At 37.6% G+C, this 10440-nt stretch overlaps 1 long non-coding RNA gene across 1 annotated transcript; it reads left to right on the forward strand.

Annotated features, from left to right (window-relative positions):
- Window positions 1–2562: 2562 nt before the first annotated feature.
- Window positions 2563–6970, forward strand: LOC134792431 (uncharacterized). The gene is made up of 2 exons (XR_010144415.1): window positions 2563–4002; window positions 4188–6970. It is a non-coding gene; the product is annotated as an uncharacterized LOC134792431 (long non-coding RNA).
- The last annotated feature ends 3470 nt before the right edge of the window (window positions 6971–10440 follow it).

Raw genomic sequence — 10440 nt, forward strand, 5'->3', positions numbered from 1 at the left:
GCTCGACATTATCTAACTTCGGTCTGTAAATTTCTGTAACCCTGCCCTAGTAATTGGACACTCAAAAGATCTAATATTATAAAACTCAAAAGTTTATACATTATTTTGTCTGAACATAACCTTAATTCCTATAGCTATGCGATTAGTCGAATAGACGTTTGCTGGCCGTTATTTTACTTCATTGCATGTCAATAGGCAGGTCCACACAGAACGAGCCGCCTCGCGAGGAAATTGCCGCGTGAAGTAGTTCCGTCGGTGTAGATATGCCTCGCCCGAGGCACGTCTACAAAGACCGAGCTGCTTCGCGCGGCAATTTCCTCGCAAGGGGGGTCGTTCTGTGTGGACCCATAATAAATTATAAACTACGTCCAAAATCGTATATTCTTTTAACTACATTTTGGCAAGGGTTATAGAAAACTCAAAGCTGATTGTATAATAAAACACTAGCAAATGAAATTGAAGATGAATACTTAATAATTGTTAATGTGAGCTTGTATTTTGTTATTCAGTAAGCTGCTGGTAAGAAGTTTGTTGATTCGCTAAACATGATACTTTGAATGTATCGTAGGTACACTTGGTACATATTCGTATGTAAATCTTGCGTATAGTAGACGTTATTTATGTTACAATTAGCGTTATTGCATTATATCAGCAATATGGCCTAAAGTAAAAATAAAACAATATATTTATGCTGATAAATTCAGACATCGGATTCTAATATGGGGCAGAATTTATTGACAGCTAGGGAGTTCCTATATCGATAAATTAAATTATCGATACTTTTCCCTAATACTAGTGATCGCCCCCAGTTTCGTTTGTAAAAGTATATTATTTGTAAGTATTATTTCGGGATCGATGTTAAAGTTTACACAAAGCCTATTTTATATGACCGCTAGGTTAAAAAAAATTACGATGAGCGAAGTTTCAAAAATCCTATTAAAATAAAGAAGAAGGGAATTTAGTTATTATTTTGTTTCATGCTAAAACTTTGTAAAAAAAATATATATTTAGAAACAAAACTTGGAGCGATCACTAGTACATGAGAGAAGCATCGATAATTGAGTTTATCGATATAGGAACTCCCTACCTGTCAATGAATTCTGCCCCAAGGAATCCGATGTCTGCGTGATGAAAATGTTAAGTTTTGAAAATATAATTTTGCAGACTGGCCTATTACTTTAAATAAAAGTAAATTACTTCTAAACAATAATGCGTAATGAAGGTGTGAGAAATGTATCTCAGAGCAGGCCCTCTATAAATTTTCATGGTCATAAATATCTGAACACGCCCCTATTGTCATAGCGTTAGAGTGTGTGTTCAGATATTTTGAGCATTCCGCTACTCTTGATATATTTGATGGCCATTGTAACAACAGTCTGTTAAATAATCTATTTTTTTCTTTCTCCACTTTATCAAACATCTCCAAAACTACTATCATCAACCCACTTACCTTTTATTTTTATGTTCTAGTAAGATTTTATTCTCAGGTCATACATGGAGTAATATTTTTTTTCTCTTTCATTCCCAAAAGTTACAGGGAACCTAACTCCTGGTTTCGACCTATTTTGGTCTAAACCACCCCTATGTGGTTTTTGCTTATATCTTATTAAGTATTTTTTTCATCAATCCTTTTAACTTTTGGGCACAGAAGAGACAATGTAGAACCTAAATCTGCGTATGCTCCCACCTTAAAAATTCTATATGTATGTATGCTTTATATTTACCTATATCAAATTCTGTTATGTTCAGAAACTTCAAACATATTTGCAATAATTAAAAAAAACTAATTTATTTATAACTTATGTCCTTACTTTTAAAACTTACATTATTTTAATGTTCTGCATCGATTCATTGTTGTGATGAGATCAGAGGGTCTAGCCAAGATGCCAATCACTCTTCCATATAAGTGCGACAGGGAGACATTAGCGTTTCGTTCGTTACGGCGCAAACCATTGGCATATTGGCTAGGTACCCAGTAGTATGAACACTCGATGGAGTAGTTCAGGCAGAAGAATGACTAAATTAGTGAATTGATAATAAAGGAAATATTAGATGCGCTACTATATTTTACCTCCAGGGCATTGAAGAATGAGGCATTCCTCTATATATGTGCATTATTACTATAAGTTGTTCACTGCAGCAAATTATACAGGTTGGAATTTTAATCACTAGTCATACTGTGGGCAGTGACTTTATAGATAGAGTAGAGGAAAAAACAACTGAACAACTTTTATTATGGGACCGATGCCGAAATCGCGTAAAAATATTGGCTGTGTCATACATTCCGGCTGATGTGATGCCGCTGATTTCTATGGGACAGCCTTTCGCGATTTCGGCATAGGTCCCATAATAAAAGTTATTCAGTGTGACCTATAAAGTCAATACGCAGAGTATGCCTAGTGATTAAAATTTCACCCTGTATGCAGACAACATTTCAGGGCAGTATTCAAATACCAAATGGCTAGATAGATTTCTTTACGGTGAAGAGTAAGTGTTGTAATTATTTTTATAATGATTGTATACCTACTGCAGACAGAAGGCATGTAAACAACAAAATCAAATGTCTCCCGCATGTATCGTATTTTCGTGCATATTTTTAATTGCGATGTTGCGCTTTATTCTTATTTTATTAAAAAATACGCTAAAGTAAAAAATCACGGTGGACCACCATTGAACTGTCTTCAATATGATAAGGAATAGTAACATTAGGGTGAGCGAACAAGCAATGAAATATGAGAAAAATAAGAAATAGGCGGGACCACACAAAACGAACAGCCTCGCGAGGAAATTGCCGCGCGAAGCAGCTCGGTGTGTCGACGTGCCTCGGCCGCATTGCCTCGGGCGAGGCTAGTATATACAGACCGAACGGCTTTTTGCGGCAATTTCCTCACGAGGCGGCTTGTTCTGTGTGGACCCGCCTAATAACGTAGACATGTAAATTTGTTTATTGCCTAACCGACGCCTCGACTATATTCGGTTTGTTTAGTTCTCGTAACGTTCAGTTGCGCTAGGTTTTACAGCCCTGACTTTAATTTAATTAGAATTAGGCAGTAAATAGGTGAAGGTCGGAATTATGTGTTTATCTGTAAATAGTCTTAAAGAATCACATGTGTACAAATAAAATATATTTATGATAATATAGTGATGCAAACATGGAAATAAATATTTTGTGACATGGTGTATAGTTAAGCGACAGTAAACTAGTTGCAGCCAGCTATTTTCAGTATGTTACGTAAAGAGATGCTCACAGGGCTTCACACAGTTCTTGCATCATGTCACTCTTGAGAGCGGACTCCGGACACGAACAGTGTCGTACGTTAACCTTTACGTAGTGGAAATTAGGGTTAAAATAATTGATGCTACGAAAAACTGGAAACAATCTTTTAAAGTGATAAAAGGTTGCCAGTAGATCTAATATAGCAATTCTAACTATAGGTAGGTAGTATGCAGTGAGAATCAGAACAGTAGAGCTAGTAGTTGGGTTAGAATTTCTATCTTACTTTGGCAATTCTTTATAGCTTGAAAAGTTTGTCTCGCTCAGGACAGTCTACAACCATACTGGCGTCGCGCATTCTCATTTCATGTAGGTGCGACAGCAATATGCGTGCAAGTGAGACATGTAGTAAAGGTCAATGTCCGAAATAGTTGGTGGTCGGCGGCCGCACTTTACTCGCACATATCAACTGTCCACCCCACTCACCGCTCGCTCGTGTAACAAACGCACAAATACATATAGCATAGTAAACTATACATTAGCGCAGATAACTTATGTAATAGATATGCAAAGTCCCATATACCCATACATGAGGCGGGGATAAATAGGAATAATTCATATGAATACACCTATTCCACCACAGATATGCCCGGAAATGGGAACACACCGATAAAATAGCTCTAGGTAGCACTGATTCGGCGCCATATATTTTGGACACTGCAATTTGTCGCGGTAAGCGGAGCGATATATCACAGGCCCGCGCGGCGATGCGTCATCAGTGTCATGCCGTGCGTATTAGGGGCTGTCCATAAATTACGTCATCGATTTTTGACGATTTTGGACCCCCCCCCCCCCTATAATCATCCAAAAATCATGCATCAAATGACCCCATTTCCTCCTACTTCATGCTACCGTCATCCGATGTCCAGACCCCCCCCCCCCCCTAATTTGAAATGACGTAATTTATGAATAGCCCCTTAGTAACAAACAGATCTAGCGGTAGCGTGTCAAGCCAAGTTCAAAAGAACAGAGCCCGAGCTGCTTCGCGCGGCAATTTCCTCGCGAGGCGGCTCTTCTGTGTGGACCCGCCTAATCAACATCACTAACAATATACGAGGTACGGCGCCGTGTTTACCACCCCCAATAAAGTTGTATCATAGCTTGTTTCTTTATAATGGTTTTGCAAGTCTATTAATTTAGCTATCTGTGGCATTAGGTGGTTAGTTTCATCAAAAGTTCATTCTAATATAAAGATCTGAGAAGTACTCGCATTTTGACCAATTATCAAAAATGTTATTATAATACTGTAATAGCGATACTGGACAATAGAAAAATGCAATTTTCAGTCAACTCTTATCAGAAAACACTGGCAAAAGGTACAATTGAATTATAGTTTTACTGCATACTTATAAGTAAAGAAATCTTTAAAGTGTAGTAGTTAGTGGTACTATGCCCGATGGAGGGTTACAGCATAAATAATTAAACTAACATAGGTTCTGTTTAGATGTTAAGTCCCGTAGCCTGTATTTATATCAATCTAAGACCTCAGACAAGTTATCAAGTGCAAGGATCTCGGTGTAATATGGACAATAAGAGTTACCAGTTTGTGCAAGACTTGTTGCAATTGCGAACATGTCTGCCTTCGACATAAGGCAGGTACACTTGTAAAACAAAGTATTAATTGCTCATGTTCAACCAATCTTTGCCGTGTTAATTGTTTGTGTAAATATTTCTGATTGTACATACTATGTATGCTGTGTGTAGAACCTTAGCTTAGAATGTTTCACGTTTTTAGTGTTGTAAGGCAAATTATCAAATACGAGTGAGTACATTTCTACCGACGCGTTCGGTTTAGGTGTCAATAGACTTTGTGTTAGACATTGTTAGAGATAAAGCTTTGGTTTCTACCTCTATTCAGAATGTCTGAAATATTTAAAATGTTGGTATATCTTGCAATCTGCAGGCTAGTGTTATTTTTATGATGGTGCGTTATGTGTAATATTGTAAGCATGAAAATTAAAACAACTTCGTGGCTATGAACTTAAACATAAAATGTGAATTCTTATGTAACTCTGGTATGCATGGAGAATTCTCGTTTATTTTGGTTCATTTTAAAATGTGTATGTTGCAAATGAGTTAAACTAATATTATAGTTTAGTTAATTATTATATTTTACATGTGTACATAATTGTATCGTAGACTAAGTAGTCGATTTGAAATCATTTCATGGCTCACCGAGCTTGCAACTCTAACGCAAGATATATTATGCGTTTTCAGGTCTTAAAATATGCCTGCAACGCACTTGGTTGTCGTCATTTTCATTTGCGATATAAAGGCAAAAGATACAACACGATAAGTTAGGCAAATAGACCAAGTGTGTTACGGCATTAGGGAACGCGTAGGAATTCAATGTCTGAAGCACACTACTTAATATTTACTCCGATTTTCATGGCAATATTGTCACTGGTCTATATGTATTACAATAATTCTGTACAGTTCTACAATCATGTACGATTATGCTTACATCACATTATAAGTACCTATATCTGGGAACGTATTTGGAATAATTGTATTCAGGGCTTGAAGGCTAGCACAGCAGATGCCTTAGCGCGAAACTAAATATTTAATTCATCACTATCTGACTATTTGATAAGTGTGTCTAATGTCATGTGACGTACATAAACCATCTCTGTATGAAGTTAGAACAATGCATAAAACAGCGTGTGGTGTGGCCTGTTGTGCTAACAACAAGTCCTTTTATGCTTAGCCGCAGAATAACAGTCCGACCTGTATATAAAATGATGATTTATCTAGTGGAAACAGTGAAAGCATTTGTGTCGGATCTGTATTGTGACACCCAAGGAGCATACATTCAAACTAGATGTTTCGTCCGGGCCATTCCGTTCCGATGAAGTATTTATTCAAGGGAATTTATTAATACAACTTTACATCTATTTTAAAGAGATTCGCCGCATAAAGAGAGCAATTTTGACGTGACGTCATTCAAAGTGATACTTCGCATCTCGTGAGTGGCCTAGACGGAGCGTCTAGTTGGAAAATACGGTCCTTGGTGGCGGGAATACATTTCAAAATTCGTTATTTCCCATTGTAGCATCGTTCGGGCATGTATCTTGTCAAGTAGATTGTTTTATGTAATTTAATGTTCAACTAGCATTACTTCTCTTTACAGATGAGACACTTTGCTGTAATAGTATCCTTTATTCGCTTACGACTGTATGTATTATATACGAACTAAAACAATATGTTGTCGGTTATTATCGTTTGGAGAATGCCTTAATATTTGTGAAGATGAAATGTTATCTCCGAATGGCATTAGTACCTAGCGTGAAATAATGAAAATTATAATATTATTGTGCCTGAATGTCGCGTACTTAAACGCTAAAATTTCCTAAGTGGATTTAAAATCCGATAAAATTAATTTCTATTATACTTCCCACTACAGTTTTATTTATATTCTTTCTTTTTCCATAGTGCAATATCCAATCGCAAAATTCGTAGTTTTTTCTTCAAAACTTAGATATGATAGGGCTGTAAAATAAGGTTTAAATTAGTTTAATGTTAGAAGATCCTAAAGTGCACTAAAAGCATAATAGGGAGTATATTACGTTGTGCTCTGACGAGTGTGTGTACAACCAGCAAGACTGTCAATTGCTGTAGATATCCTCTTTATAATAGTTATATGATATAGTATTTTTATTAGACAAAAATACAATAAATGTGTGAAGTCCAATATAACTTGGTTTTATTTTCTTTATTTATTTATTTAAACTTTATTGCACAAAATACAAATAAAATGTACAAATGGCGGACTTAATGCCTAAAGGCATTCTCTACCAGTCAACCATAGGGCTAAACAGAGATGTAATAAAAATGGTGCATGAAGAAAAGTTTTGAAGTAAATTCTTTCTCAGAATCTACCAAGAGAATTCATGATGACGGTAACACTCGCTACGCTCAGAATTGATAAGCTTAGCAGGCGCTTCGAAGTTGAAGAAGTTCGAGTTGTAGCTTTATACTCGGATTTTAATAAGAGTCCAACACCAATAGAGCATGACTAATAAATTTTCCCAGAAAGAATTTACGTAAAATTAGGTAGTACAGTCAGCCAAGAAAGTGGTCTACCACTTCTCGACTCTATCATCTGATTGATAGAGTCGAAAAGTGGTAGACCACTTTCTTGGCTGACCGTACCTACCTATTTTATGTCTGCGTTTAAAATGTAAACACATTTATGTATGATCTACCAAATAATCAGTTATTTGGTAAATCCCGTCACTAAAATATAAATTACCTGCCTACCTACTTATTGCCTTTACCACAGTATAATAAATAGTACTAACCTTTACACTTGTTACCGATGGGAACGTTATATGTAAAACTGAATAAGTGACGATCAAGAGAAGGCTAATGATAGAGAACCGTAACCTTTCATATGTGTGGTGGTCAAAAATCGTGCCTTCAAAACTTTAAACCTCGGTTGTGTTGTATAAATCGCTGTCTTGAAAATTAACTAGCAAAAAGCAGAGCTTTGTAAGGGCTCGCGGAGTTTTTCTACCAAAACGTACCGGACCGCGACTTTGAACCAATCCGAGGCTTGTTTCATGTTCGATCGAGTGGCTACGTAATAAAGTCCGTTAAGAACGCAGCTGTAAGTGAGAGCAAGAAAGAAATATACTAACCGGACCCCGGTTGCTGTCCGGTACGCCTGTCTGTTACAGCTTTTACTTTGTCCATTAAAAGCGTGCCCAGGACGACAAAATCAAATTGCCAATATCATCCACACGTATACAATTTCATAAGCGCTTATTACATCCTACACGGTCGCCCAGTACTTTTTGTAAGGAAGCCAACTGACTTTCCTACATCCTACATAATGTTGGGTCAGCGAGCCAATGTCCTTGAATTTATTTTTGCGTCCACACCACACAATTGAGCGAAAAACTATCCCGTCTGGACAGCTACTGGCGGTCATTTATTTATTATTGATCACACACACATAGTTCCACTAGGTACAGCCAGGGTTCAGCATCAGCTCTATCTTGGGTACTAATCTCCTAAGTGCTTATCAAGACGAGTCAGATGACCAAAACAGCGTGTGCCTATGTTGCACCAAACCTGAGTTCCAATAGCCACAGCCAGGGTTCAGCATCAGCTTTTCTTGGGTACTACTGTCCTGAGTGCTCATCGAGACGAGTCGGATGACCAAAACAGCGTGTGCCTATGTTGCAACAAACCTGAGTTCCACTAGGTACTGCCAGGGTTCAGCATCAGCTCTATCTTGGGTACTGCTCTCCCAAGTGCTCATCAAAACGTGTCGAGTGACTAAAACAGCGTGTGCCTGTGTGTCACCAAACCTGAGTTTCACTAGGTACAGCCAGGGTTCAGCATCAGCTCTATCTTGGGTACTATACTTTCCTAAGTATTCATCAAGACGAGTTGCATGACCAAAACAGCGTGTGCCTATGTTGTATAAAACCCGAGCTCCACTAGGTACTGCCAGGGTTCGGCATCAGCTCTATCTTAAGTACTACACTCTCCTAAGTGCTCATCAAGATGAGTCGGATGACCAAAACATAATGTGCCTTTGTTGCACCAAACCTGAGTTCCACTAGGTACAGTCGAGGACATAAATATGTATACATTTTTTCACTTTATTTCAATGGGTTAAGGTGAAGAAATGTATACATATTTATGTCCTCGACTGTACCTACTACCAGTGCCAGGACTGCCAGGGTTCTGAGTCATTTTGTTGAACTTCACGCCGACGTTGCAATTGGTGTGCAGTCGGCGTGCAGTTCCCATACAAGTTGCAGTCGGGTTGTAGTCCGTCTGTATCGCCCCTAATTAAGTCACTGAAGTTTGTATTAATATGCTTATCTTTATTTATAATTTTAGCAATTCCAAGCAATAGTAACACTAAAACTGTTTCTTGAACTGAAAATACCCGATTTAAGTTTGCTAACACAACATGACTGATCAGTTCATCAGCGTCACAAAACATACCAGTAAATTGACCTCCGCAGTGAATATACAGCAAGATTGATTGTTCTAGTAGGTATTCACAAAAACTTAATTGCTAAATTGGGAATCAAACCAAGCGAAGCGAGGTGGGTCTGAATCCAAAATTTTAACTCACTTTTGTATTCATCGTTGTTAATGGCGATGGCGTAAGCGCCATCGACATTATTGAAATTGAAAACACCACATAGGTATCGTTGTCTGAGTACCCACAACACAAGCCTTCTTGAGCTTACTGTGGGGCTTAGTCAATTTGTATAAGAATGTCCAATATTTATTTATTTATTTACTACTAACGCCATCTGTTAGAGAAATAATTAACATTAGCACGAATGTTAATTCATCATTTTGCCAACAGATGGCGCTAGTAGTAATACGAAGTGTTATTACTTAATTTAATTTTTTAGGTTTATAAAATTATATTTTTATGTTTGATAGCACATCTAGACATTAATTTAAATTACTATGGTAAATTTCAAGCCTCACAGTGCGATAATTTTTCCGTAAAGTGTACCACAAGAATGCATAGTTTGTCGAATAGTGATAGGGCTCGCTTCGCTCGCCCTAACAAGATTATTTAAGTACTAATCTAAGAATGAACGTCACGCAAAAGCGGGGTAATAAATAATAGTGCTGACGTCATTAGAACAGGTATTTATTAATATTACCGTTTTGTTTCACAGGTTTTGGTTCATTTAGGTAGGTAGGTCTTCTTCATCAGTCGTTCCCTCAATGCTGAGGATCGTGACACCATGTCCTAATGTTGCTGACCAGTCTCTTCCATAGGCTTCTGTCACCCGCCAACCAGCCAGCCACCCGCCAGGCCCAACCAACCGACCAGTCAGCCGCCAGGTAGGTAGGTAAGTACTAGGAAAAACATTGTTATAGGTAGTAGGTATAACGCACGAAAAATTACCTTACGGAATATTACGTTTTTGGAAACAAAAAACACAGGAAGTAGATAAAACTAGGTAGTAAATGTGAATGGAAGCACGTACTCGTTGACTCTTTCTATTTAAGCCTGCAAGGCTTATCAAGCGGTCTTTAAATGGATTGCAACGATTTGTTTTGTAAACTCTTATGTCCGCTGCGATTAAAATATAATTTTCTCAAAAATGGACGGCAAAGTCGACTTTGCCGTTTAAAAAATAGGTCGCGAAGCGCGTAGTTTATGGTCAGTCAAAAAT

Source organism: Cydia splendana, chromosome 7 (genome assembly GCF_910591565.1).
Source record: "Cydia splendana chromosome 7, ilCydSple1.2, whole genome shotgun sequence".
Lineage (NCBI taxonomy): Eukaryota > Metazoa > Arthropoda > Insecta > Lepidoptera > Tortricidae > Cydia > Cydia splendana.